General features: G+C 46.2%; 1 protein-coding gene and 1 non-coding gene across 5 annotated transcripts in view; both read right to left on the bottom strand.

Annotated features, from left to right (window-relative positions):
• Arhgef37 (Rho guanine nucleotide exchange factor 37) overlaps positions 1-4,908 on the bottom strand; it is a 102,909-nt gene extending 98,001 nt beyond the window's left edge. For all 4 annotated transcript variants that reach the window (XM_045133087.1, XM_045133086.1, XM_045133085.1 and 1 more), the window contains exon 1: positions 4,871-4,908. The gene's annotated coding sequence lies outside the window, so the exon portion shown is untranslated. The remainder of the gene's footprint in view (positions 1-4,870) is intronic.
• Positions 4,909-7,387: 2,479 nt separating this feature from the next.
• LOC123454324 lies at positions 7,388-7,491 on the bottom strand. The gene has a single exon (XR_006633303.1). It is a non-coding gene; the product is annotated as a U6 spliceosomal RNA (small nuclear RNA).
• Between the last annotated feature and the right edge of the window lie 4,927 nt (positions 7,492-12,418).

Here is a 12,418-nt window from a genome sequence, read left to right on the forward strand (position 1 = left end):
AAATAGATCACAGAGCCTGGAAGGAAGCAACCTGCCAAAGTCACCAGGGTTAAAGTAAAAGGACCCTTTGGTTGACAAATGAATGAATAGAGAGCAAAGTAGAAAGAATGCAAGAATACCCCTCTCTCTCTCTCTCTCTCTCTCTCTCACACACACACACACACACACACACACACACACACACACACACATACAGTACGACTTCTTCCCTTCATAACTAACTACATGTAGAGAACTGTAACCCACCAGACAGGCAGTATGTGTATTAACCCAGCAGCTATTTACCCTTAACCATATTTCCCTTGCTCAATTTAGAAGACTAGAAAAGGTAGAAAAAGGAGACGGCATAGTATTTGTGTGATTTTTAAAATGTTTTCTTTATTTATTTGAGAGAAAGAAGGAGGCATATGGAGAAAGAACAGGCACGCCAGGGCTGCTACCACTGCAAACAAACTCCAGCTGGAGAATCGAACCTGAGTCCTTTGGCTTTGCAGACAAACACCTTAGCCACTAAGCCATCTCTCCAGACATGTGTGCCTTTTTTGGTATTTTTTGTTTGTTTGTTTCATTTTGTTTTGTTTTGTTTTGTTTTGTTTTGTTTTGTTTTGTTTTGTTTTGCTTTGTTTTGAGGTACAGTCTCACTCTAGGTCAGGCTGACCTAGGATTCACTATGTAGTCTCAGGGTGGTCTTGAACTCACAGTGATCCCCCTACCACTGCCTCCCAAGTGTGCCACCACACCCAGCTTTGTGTGATTTTTTTAACTAATTATTTCTTTACAATTTCACATGGATATAATGCAGTTTGATCATACTCACCTCTCATTGGTCTTATCCCCCTCCCACTCCTGCTGGACACTTTCTTCTTCCCAATTAGTCCCCATTCTACATGTGCGTGTGTCACTGCCTTGGATTAAGGTTGCTTACATGAGCAAGGATGGAGAATTATTTACTGGAACAAGGGCAATTTAGCAGTGGCTATACCACTGAAGAAAATGACTCACCCTTCTCATGCAATCAACACAGTGTTAGTTTACATTTAATTTGAGAGATACAGAGAGGCAGATAGAGAAAGAATGGGCATGCCAGAGCCTCTACCCCCTGCAACGAACTCCAGACATCCTCGTGCATCTGGCTTACATGGGTCCTGGGGAATTTAATCTAGGTCCTTTGGCTTTGCTGTTAGGTGCCTTAATAGCTAAGTCATCTTTCCAGCTCACAACACAGGTTTTGTTTTGTTTTTTTGTTTTGGTTTTTGTTTTTGGTTTTTCGAGGTAGGGTCGCACTCTAACCCAGGCTGACATGGAATGCACTATGTAATCTCAGGGTGGGCTTGAACTCACAGCAATCCTCCTACCTTTGCCTCCCAAGTGCTGAGATTAAAGGCATGTGAAACCATGCCCGGAAGTATTTTTTTTCCAATGTAGGGTTTCTGGGGGGGGGGGGCGTGTTGAGGTAGGGTCTCACTCTAGCTCAGGCTGACCTGGAATTCATGATGTAGCCTCAGGGTGGTGGTAATCCTCCTACCTCTGCCTCCCAAGTACTGGGATTAAAGGCATGTGCCAACACGCCTGGCTCCAGTATTTTTTTTTTTTATTATTCATTTATCTTTATATATGACACAGAAAGAGGGAAAGAGAGAGAGAACGGGCGCACCAGGGCCTGTGGCCACTGCAATGAACTCTAGACACATGCGCCACATTGTGCATCAGGCTAATGTGGGTCCTGGGGAATCAAACCTGGGTCCTTTGAATGTGCAGGCAAATGCCTTAACCACTAAGCCATCCCTCCAGCCCACAACATAGTATTTTTAAAAGCAGTTCTTTTTATAAGTCAGTGGGCCTGCCAGACCCTGTCCTCACAACTATAGATCCAAGATGTAAAGTTCTCAAGCCTGTCAATAAACAAGAACTAGGCTGGGGACAGTCAAGCTTGACAAATGCCATGTTGCTTCAGTGACAGCCCTCAGATGCACCCTTCTTAGTAGCTAAATAAAAAGGCCATTCATCTGATCTAGAGCAGAATCAACTGAGGCACTGTTTACCACAGTAATCTGCTGACCAACAGGGATATGAGCCAGCTGTGGGCAACTCCTGTGCCCTGGCAGAAATGCAATGAGCCTTTGCTACTGGGCAAGACTGATGGTTATCCACATCCAAGTTTAGTCCTCTTCCTCTCATTTAAAAACAAACCAGGGAGGGTATTACCATGGGATATTTTTTATAATCATGGAAAATGTTAATAAAAATTGTGAAAAGAAAAAAAACTTAAAATTAAAATTGACCCCCCCCCCCAAAATAACCCAGGCCTTTAATCCCAGCACTTGGGAGGCAAAAGTAGGAGGATCACTGTGAGTTCAAGGCCACCATGAGACTACATAGTGAAATGTAAGTCAGCCCGGGATAGTGCATGACCTTACCTTGAAAAATGGAAGTTAAAAAAAAAATGCCAGGCATGATGGCACACACCTTTCATCTCAGCACTCTGGAGGCAGAGGTAGGAGGATTGCAATGAATTCAGGTCACCCTGAGGCTACATAGTGAATTCCAGGTCAGCCTGAGCTAAAGTGAGACCATACCTCAAAAAAATAAAATAAACCATATGGTGCTTGCTCCATTTAAAAGAGGCAAGAGAAAGCTAGGAACCATCCTCATTAGAATATCTAGTAGCTTCCTCTTTTAGACTTGACCTTGGGTCAAAGACTGAGTGGCACCTTTGTTTAGGAGACTACAGCCAAGGTATGTGTCATGGCTTTGCCAGTCATGTTGGGGATAACTTAAAGTTGGTGTTTACAATTTTTAATTTTATATTACTTTGTACGCAGTCCTATTTCTTCCAGGTTGTCACCCTTCCTACCTGGCACCACTGTTTGCCTAGGCTATGCAGAGCAGCTCTCTCAGTGGGCACCCACTGTGACCAGTGCGCGGCTTCACACTCATTCACAACAACCCAGAGAGTGAAGTAGAATGTTCCATCTCTATTTCAGAAATAAAGTTGGACCTTGAAGAGGTCAATCTGTTAGACAAGAGGTTACTCTAGGAGAGACTGACCAACAGGGCCCCAAAACAGAACAGAAAGGTCACTTCAGGGGCTGTAGAGATGGCCTCAGCGGTTAAAGGAGCTTGCTTGCAAAGCCTGATGACCTGGGTTCGATTCCCCAATACCCATGTAAAGCCAGTATGTGTCTGGAGTTCATTTTTAGTGGCAGAAGGCCCTGCCGCCCATACTCTGCCTCTTTCTCTCTCTCTCTTTCAAATAAACAAATTTTAAAAAATAAAGGAATTGGAGGGCTGGAGGGATGGCCTAGCAGTTAAGGTGCTTGCCTGCAAAGCCAAAGGACCCAAGTTCGATTCCCCAGGACCCACGTGAGCACAAGGGGGCGCAAGTGTCATTTGCAGTGGTTCGCCCATTTTCAATCTCTCTCCCTCCCTCCTTCTCTGTCAAATAAATAGATAAATAAATAAATTTTGTTAAAATTCCAAAAAAAAAAAAAAAGAACTGGTCACTCTAGATGAAGCAGCTCAGGGCCTGCAGGCAGACCGCAAAGGTAATAGTAGTGGCTGATTAAACAGTAATTTGTGGTGGTCGATTTTAGCCAATAGAGGAGAATGTGCCAAGGGGTGTTCCCCTTTCCCTTAGCAATTTTTACAAGTTTAGGGATGCTTAAACCTCTATATTCAGTCTTGCATGTTACATATCTGTCTAAAGCAGACTGAATTCTGGGTAAAAATGGGCTTCCGGACAAAGCACGCCCCTTTTCTAGAATGGCCCACCTTGGGAGAGGCACTGGAGAGGAGAAAGTAGGGAAAAGAAGACTGTAAACCCCCGCCGCCCGCCAAGATCAGTGCCCTGCTGCTCTCTAAAAAGGGAGAGGCCTGCATCCTTGCTTTCTCACATTAACTCCTAACTGCTTGTTCTACTACTTCTATGTCGGTGTGAATTCTCTTTTGGGAACGGGGACGTAAGAATGGAGACTGTCCCTGGAGTCCATACCAGAGAAAATGTCCCAAAACCACGCATCCTGGATCACACAGCCAGCAGCATCAGGACGCTGCCCACGCCTGCACGCGGTCGCTCCGCTCGCCGGAGCAGGTAAGCCGCTCTGAGGCATGGTGCCAGCACTGCCCAGGCCAAACCCGAAGTTTGCACGAGACGCTGCAGACCCTCCTTGGGGGACTCCCACGGGGCCCAGGGCCCGAGCCGCCGAGCGCTCCGCCGCCGGCCCCTGCCCAGCACGCAGAAGCCGCAGAGCTGCCTTCGGGACAGTCCTGGTCCCACTTTTCTACGGCCCGTGGCCAACTCGCGGCTTAATCTCGGATGTCTCCTTCCTTCTCCCCTGGCCTAGACGGTGCATTCATAATTATAATTCCTCAGCAAGGACTCATTACTCTTTTTTTTTTTTAATCTTTCCATTGTTTTGCTGTTAAATTAGGGTCTCGATGTAGCCCAGGCTGACCTAGAACGTACTATGTAGTCTCAGGGTAGCTTCGAACTCACAGCGATCCTCCTACCTCTGCCCCCCAGCCCCGAGTGCTGGGATTAAAGGCGTGCGCCACCACACCGGGCTGTTTGCCTTTTTTTTTTTTTTAACACAGGAATTCTTATGAAAAGCCTCCTCACATTCTACACAGGCAACGAGATAAAAATAGATAAAATAAAAGCCAGACTACGAATAATCCTTATTTTGTTGTAGCCGTTTCCCACCTGGAAAAGGACCCTGTTGAGCCGCAAGGATCAGGTGGTCCGCACGCCCCTGGGGCTCGGGACCTCCCGCTGGCTCGGGAGCGAGTCTCCGTCGCCCGCCCCCCGCGGTCAGCTCGCCACCGCGACCCCCGCCCCCCCCCCCCCCCCCCCCGGGCCGGGCGGACTCACCGCGCACGCGCCGCTCGCCGGCTGCGCCCGTCCGCCGAGTTGGGCGCCCGGTGCCGCTCGGAGCGTGCGTGCCTGCGCGCGCCGCCCCCGGCCCGCCGCCAGCCTGCGCCCTGGTTCTTTGTTTCTCGGACAGGTTGTTTCCTATTCGCGCTCTCTGGTCGGGCGGCTGCGGCGCGGGCGGGGTTTAGCGCCACGCTCGCGGACAACCTGCCTGGCGTCACTCAGGCCACGTGCAGTTAAGTCACTAAAGTCTGGGACCTTAATTCTCAGTGTCGACTGTGGCATCCTGGTTCTTGCAGTGAGCAAGTTGTTGAGGGCACTGAGGACCAGTAATTAACTAGATAAGGTCCCTCTTCCCTGGCCTTAGACTTTGAACTCACTAAGTGTCGTTCTTCCCTGCACATTTCATGGCAATTATCAGGGCAATCTAAGCGTGGTTGTGGGGACAGGCTGGACCTCATAAGCCCAGGCTGGCCTCGAACTTGCTATGTAGTCAAGAGTGATGTTAAGTTTCTAATCCTCCTGCTTCCACCTCCTGTGCTAAGAATACAGGTGTGTCACCGCACAAAACTTCGGTTAATCTCTCCAATCATTGACAGTCCTAACTTTCATTCTAATTCTTATTAGGCCTTATTAATTACCCTTATTCCTGGCGGTGGTGGTGGTGACAATGGTAGTACCGCTCAATTCCACGTTCTAATCCTTTTGTCTCAGAGTGTCATTATCATTTATAGGGAGAAAGGGAAGGCAGAGGTGTAAGTGATTTGCCCATGGTCACCCAACTACGAATTGACAAGACAATTATTCAGAAGTTAAAAGCACTTTCTTGCAAGTCTACAGTTCAATCCCAATCCACCCATGTAAACTGTACCAAAGGTAGCAAAAGCATCCGGTGTTTGCAATGCAACAAGAGGCCCGAGCACAACGGCACACACGTGCAAATAAATAAAAAATGCCGGGCGTGGGGTCGCATGCTTTTAATCACAGCACTTGGGAGGCAAAGGTAGGAGGATTACCATGAGTTCGAGGCCACCCTGAGACTATATAGTCATTTCCAGGTCAGCCTGAGCTAGAGTGAGACCCTACCACGAAAAAAAAAAAAAATGCAGTTGGGCCTGGTGGCACATGCCTTTAATCCCAGCACTCAGGAGGCTGAGGAAGTAGGATCACCATGAGTTCGAGACCACCCTGGACCTACAGAGTGAGTTCTAGGTCAACCTGGGCTGGAATGAGACCCTGCCTCAAAAAAAAAAATATTTAGAAAAAATGTTGAGGGCTGAAGAGATTGCTTAGTGGTTAAGGCACTTGCCTGTGAAGCCTAAGGACCCAGGTTCAACTCCCCAGTACCCACATAAGCCAGATGCACAAGGTGGTGCATGAGTCTGAAGTTCATTTTCAGTGGCTAGAGGCCCTGGTGTGCCCATTCTCTCTCCGCCTCCCTCCCTCCCTCCCTCCCTCTCTCTCTCTCAAATAAATAAATATTTTTTTTTGAAAAATGTTGAGTCTAGCAAGGTGAGGTGGTTTATCCAAAGTTAATTGGGAAATGAAGAACTGACTCCTCCCACCAAACTGAGTCTGGCTCATAGATCAAAGTTTCCTATAGGTCCTGGGTAAGGATCCTGTGTGTGATTCATTTTTCAGTAAGTGTGGCTACCCAGTTCTTTCTGTGTGGAACTGAGACCAATAGCCCCTGAGTAATCCAAATGGCAGGCACCCTAAAAGGGCAGGATGACTCAGGTCTGGCTGCCAGGCTAAGATCTCCCCCAGGTGTGGCTTCCATTTTCTCAAGATAATATCAAATCCAGCTGCCAGGCCCAGATCCTGCCCTCCCACTGACTCGAGTGTAAAGCAAGGCAGGGCATGGACTAAGGTAGGGGATCTAGCTCAAAAACAGCACAGCAAAGAGCCTGCATTCCCTGAAGACCAATAAAGACAAGGAAGGGAAATGGGAGGGACATTCTAAAAATAACAAAAAGGGGATCATCTCCCTATTCTCCCTATTGTGGGAGAAGGAAGGAATGGAGCAGAAAGGGGAGGGGAAAGAGGGAGGGAGAACTTTTCTATCAGTAAACATTTTTATTTATCTATTTATTTGTTTTTATTTTATTTTATTTTATTTTATTTTATTTTATTTTATTTTATTTTGTTTCGGTTTTTCGAGATAGGGTCTCACTCTAGCCCAGGCTGACCTGGAATTCACTATGGAGTCTCAGGGTGGCCTTGAACTTATGGCAATGCTCCATCCTCTGCCTCCCGAATGCTGGGATTAAAGGTGTGCGCCACCATACCTGGCTTATTTATTTTTTATTTTTATTTGAGACAGAGAGAAAGGAGGTGAGAGAGAAGGAGAGAGAAAATGGACGCACCAGGGCCTCCAGCCACTGCAAACAAAGTCCAGATGAATGCGCCACCTTGTGCATCTGGCTTACGTGGGACCTGGGAAATGGAATTTAGATCCTTTGGCCTCACAGGCAAGCACCCCAACCGCTAAGCCATCTCTCCAGCCCCCCCCCTTTTTTAAATATGGAGTGCTTTATGAATTTGCATGTCATCCTTGTTCAGGGGCTATAGTAATCTCTATATCCTTCCAATTTTAGTATATGTGCTGCCAAAGTGAGCACTACCAACAAACTCTTACTTCTGCCTTGCTACAACTATCTCACCTCTAAATTCCTTATGGGATGGAGACTAACCCTCCAGGATGCTGTTATCAGAGCCTCCTACTTCACTTCACACTTCTCCTTGTTTGGGTTAAGTGTTCTGTGTCTTCAAACATGGGTCAACACCCTCTGGGCAACTTCTGGTCCCAATACAGCTTTGGTAAGTGAAGAAGAAATGAACAGGTTAAGTTTTCATTTGAAATTAATGTTTCTTTGATTCCATTTTAGGACTCTGGCTTATTTGGAATGAAACCTCTATTGCTCTGGCACTAATTTCCCCATCTCTCATCCTCCTCATAAATATTTTGATACCTGGGACTGGAGAGATGGCTTAGCAGTTAAGCACTTGCCTGTGAAGCCTAAGGACCCCGGTTCAAGGCTTGATTCCCTAGACCCACATAAGCCAGATGCACAAGGCAGCACATGTATCTGGAGTTCGTTTGCAGTGGCTGGAGGCCCTGATGCACCCATTCGATGCACCCATTCTCCCTCCCCCCCCCCCCGTTGCTCTCAAGTAAATAAAAATAAACAAAAAAATAAAAAATATTTTGATGCCTGTCAAAAATCTTTTAGGAGAACTACTTATTTTGGGAGGAGTGGAATTGATTTCTAGTATATTTATGGAGAAATGAACATCAGTTCACAGCTAGTAAAACTAACACAAAGATCAAAAAGTATTCCATCACTTCTACCTTTAATAGTGATTGATTTTCAAATTTTATCTGTCTTTTAAAGGAAAATATAGTTGCCTCATTCAAAATTCAATGACAGACCAGGTGTGGAGGTGCACACCTTTAAGGTAGGAGGATCACTATGAGTTCAAGGCCAGCCTGGGACTACAGAATGAATGCCACATAAACCTGGGCTTGTATGGTGGTTTGATTCAGGTGCCCCTTAGGTGTTCTGAGTGCAAGGTTCCCAGCTGATGGAGATTTGCGAATTAATGCCTCCTGGAGGCAGTGTATTATCGGGGGCAGGCTTATGAGTATATAGATAGTGTCCCCTTGACAGTGTTTGGCACACTCTCCTGTTACTGTTGTCCACCTTATGTTGGCCAGAGGGTGACATCCACCCTCTGCTCATGCCATCATTTTCCCTGCCATCATGGATCATCCCCTTGAGTCTGTAAGCCAAAATAAACCATTTTCTCCCCAAAGCTGCTTTTGGTCGGGTGGTTTCTGCCAACAATGCAAACCTGAGTGCAACAGTAATGTTGGTACTGAGGGGTGGGATTGCTGCTAGACAACTGTGTGGCTTTGGCCTTTTGGAGCTGATTTTCAAGAGGAATGTGGAAGGATTTGAAACCTTGGCCAAAGAGATGCATTGCAGTTCTATAAGTATAGCTTGATGGATTATTCTGATCAGAGTTGCAAGACGTGAATGCAGTAATAACTATGGATTATGAGGTTTGATTTATGAGGGTAAGAAAGCTTTGCCTGGACTGGGCTAGAAGCAGTTTGTGTGAGAGGCTTGCTGTTATGCCTGTGTACTGAGAACTTGTGCAGAGTTGCATTGCATAGAAATGGACTGGTGTGAGCAAAGGGATATGGCACAGGAAAAATGAAATCTTTGGGTGAAACTGCTGACCGTTCAAATGCAATTATATGAGAGATTACAACCATTGAGATTGGGCCAGATGACCTCCACTGGGGCAACAGGAAGAATGTAGACTCTTTTGAAGGGGCCTGAATACTCAAAGACTATCCTGTTCTTCAAAGTCTGCTTTATTCCCTCCTGGAATAACAAATTGGCACTCCACCTGGTATTATGGAGTGTAAGAAATGCAAGAAAGAGATGGTCATTGAATTTGCAACACAGTCTTGTGTTTTGGAAATAGCCATGGGCAGTGTGAAGCAGATTTGCTGGATGCCTGCATGGAGACCCAATGAAGACATGAGGATGGACCATGGGTTGCAGTGGAGACCCAGTGGAGATGCCAGAACCATGAGATGGCTGCTAATGAGAGCTGCCAGCCCAGATGAAATTTTCCAGGACTGTGTGTAGCCTAGCTGGAGGGGCAGAATTGGAATGTCAGAGACTAGCTGCTGGTTAGAATTATCGGACTTGGAGATTTGTCATTGATTAGAGTTGCTAGACTTGGAACTACAGAGCTTGATGTTTGCCCTGACTGTTTTAAATCTTGTACTTGTTGAATATTTCTTTGCTATGCCCAGTGCCATCTTTTGCAGTGTGAGTGTTCATTCTGTGCCATTATGGGGTTTTGGTTTATGTTTTTGGTATTATGGCTCAGTTAAAAGATTTCAGGCTAGGCGGGCATGGTGGTGCACGCCTTTAATACCAGCACTCAGAAGGCAGAGATAGGAGGGTAGCCGAGAGTTCGAGGCCACCCTGAGACTACATAGTGAATTCCAGGTCAGCCTGAGCCAGAGTGAGACCGTACCTCAAAAAACCAAAAAAAAAAAAAAAAAAGATCTCAGGCTATAGGAATGTTTAAACATCATTAGGATTGATTAACAACTATGGAGACTTTTAAAGTTGGACTAAGTGCATTGCATTTTACATCATGAATGGTTATCAGTTTATGGGGGCCAGGGGCAGAACGTGGTGGTTTGATTCAGGTGTCCCCATAAACATAAGTGTTCTGAATGCTAGGTTCCCAGCTGATGGAAATTTGGGAAATAACACCTCTTGGAGGCAGTGTATTTCTGGGAGCAGGCTTATGGGTGTTATAGCCAGTTTCCCCTTCCCAGTGTTTGGCACACTCTCCTGTTACTGTTGGCCAGGGAGTGATGTCCACCCTCTGCTCATGCCATCCTGCTCTCATGGAGTGTCCCCTCGAGTCTGTAAGCCAAAATAACACTTTTTTTCCTAAAAGCTGCTCTTAGTCGGGTGATTTCTGCCAGCAATGCGAACTTGACTACAACAGCTAAAGTGAGACCCTGTCTTGGAAAAAAAAAAATTCAAAGGAAGGCAGAAATGGCTCAGCAGTTCAAAGCCTGCCAGTGGAGGGTTTGATTCCCTAGGACACATGTAAAGCCAGGTGCACAATGTGGTACATGCTTCTAGAGTTTGTTTGCAATAGCAAGAGGCCCTGGTGCACCCATGCCCTGTCCCTTTCTTCCTTCCTTCCTTCCTTCCTTTCTTTCTTTCTTCCTTCCTTCCTTCCTTCCTTTCTTTTTTTCTTTCTTTCTTTCTTTCTCATTCTCTGTCTCAAATCAATAAATAATATTTTTTTAAAAGGTGGTTCTGAGTTGGGCATGGTGGCACACATCTTTAATCCCAACACTAGTGGGGTATAGGTAGGTGGATCGCCATGAGTTCAAGGCCACCCTGAGACTCCATAGTGAATTCCAGGTCAGCCGGGGCTAGAGTGAGACCCTACCTTGAAAAATCAAAACAAAACAGAACAAAACTGATGGTTCCATGGTATGCTGTCAGGATTGTGTCATAATGATCTTTGGAGTTCTTTGGTACCTGGCATACTGCCTGTTCAGGGTAGGTACTGCTTACTGTGTGCTTAAATGTTATTTGGCAATTTCTTCCGAATAGAAACATTCCCTCCTGGAGGGAGAAAGGAGGATCAAGACGTTGAGGAGGTAAGCAAGTCTAGGAAAGCTGAAACTTAACTCCCAAGGTTACAACAGCAGTGCTGTCCCATCAGGCTGTGCCACAGAGATGCAACCTCTGCAAGTCCATACTTCCGCTGTGGTGGGCTTGGTGACCCCGCTGCCTACACGTCAGCGGTGCTCCCATATCAGCCCGCACCCTGTTCTCAGTAACCCCGGTAAACTCACGGGTTCACCAAGTTGAACTTTGGTATAATCATGCTTTGGTCTATTGTTTGATCTCTGACAGACTTGTGTTCATGAATCCTCCGGGGCTTTGCCTAAGGACCCAGGTTCAATTCCTCAGAACCCACATAAGCCAGATGCCCAAAGTGGCACATGTGTCTGGAGTTTGTTTGCAGTGGCTAGAGGCCCTGGCATACCCTTTTTCTCTCTTTCCCTCTCTCAAATAAATAAAATATTTTTAAAAATTAAAAAGGTTGAGATGGGGGCTGGAGAGATGGCTTAGCGGTTAAGCACTTGCCTGTGAAGCCTAAGGACCCCGGTTCGAGGCTCGATTCCCCAGGACCCACGTTAGCCAGATGCACAAGGGGGCGCACGCGTCTGGAGTTTGTTGGCAGTGGCTGGAAGCCCTGGTGCGCCCATTCTCTCTCTCTCCCTCTATCTGTCTTTCTCTCTATGTCTGTCGCTCTCAAATAAATAAAATTTAAAAATGACACAAAAAGGGCTGGAGAGATGGCTTGGCGGTTAAGCGCTTGCCTGTGAAGCCTAAGGACCCCGGTTCGAGGCTCGGTTCCCCAGGTCCCACGTTAGCCAGATGCACAAGGGGGCGCACGCGTCTGGAGTTCGTTTGCAGAGGCTGGAAGCCCTGGCGCGCCCATTCTCTCTCTCTCCCTCTATCTGTCTTTCTCTCTGTGTCTGTCGCTCTCAATTAAATAAATAAAAAAATTTAAAAAAAAAATGACACAAAAAAATTTTTTAAAAAAGGTTGAGATGGGGAGGGGATATAATGGAGAATGGAATTTCAAAGGGGAAAATGGGGGGAATGGTATTACCATGGGATATTTTTTATAGTCATGGAAAATGTTAATAATAAAATGTTGAGAAAAAAAAGTTTAAAAAAATTAAAAGGAGGGGACTGGAGAGATGGTTTAGTGGTTAAGGTGCTTGCCTGAAAGACCAAAGGATCCAAGTTTGACTCCCCAGTACCCACATAAAACCAGATGCACAAGGTGGTGTATGCATCTAGAGTCCATTTGCAAGTACTGGAGGCCCCATTCGCTCTCTCTATCTGCCTCTTTCTCCCTCTCTCTCTGTCTCTCTCTCTCAAACAAGTATTTTTTTAAAAAATTTATTTATTT

This window comes from Jaculus jaculus, chromosome 13 (assembly GCF_020740685.1).
Source record: "Jaculus jaculus isolate mJacJac1 chromosome 13, mJacJac1.mat.Y.cur, whole genome shotgun sequence".
NCBI classification, from domain to species: domain Eukaryota; kingdom Metazoa; phylum Chordata; class Mammalia; order Rodentia; family Dipodidae; genus Jaculus; species Jaculus jaculus.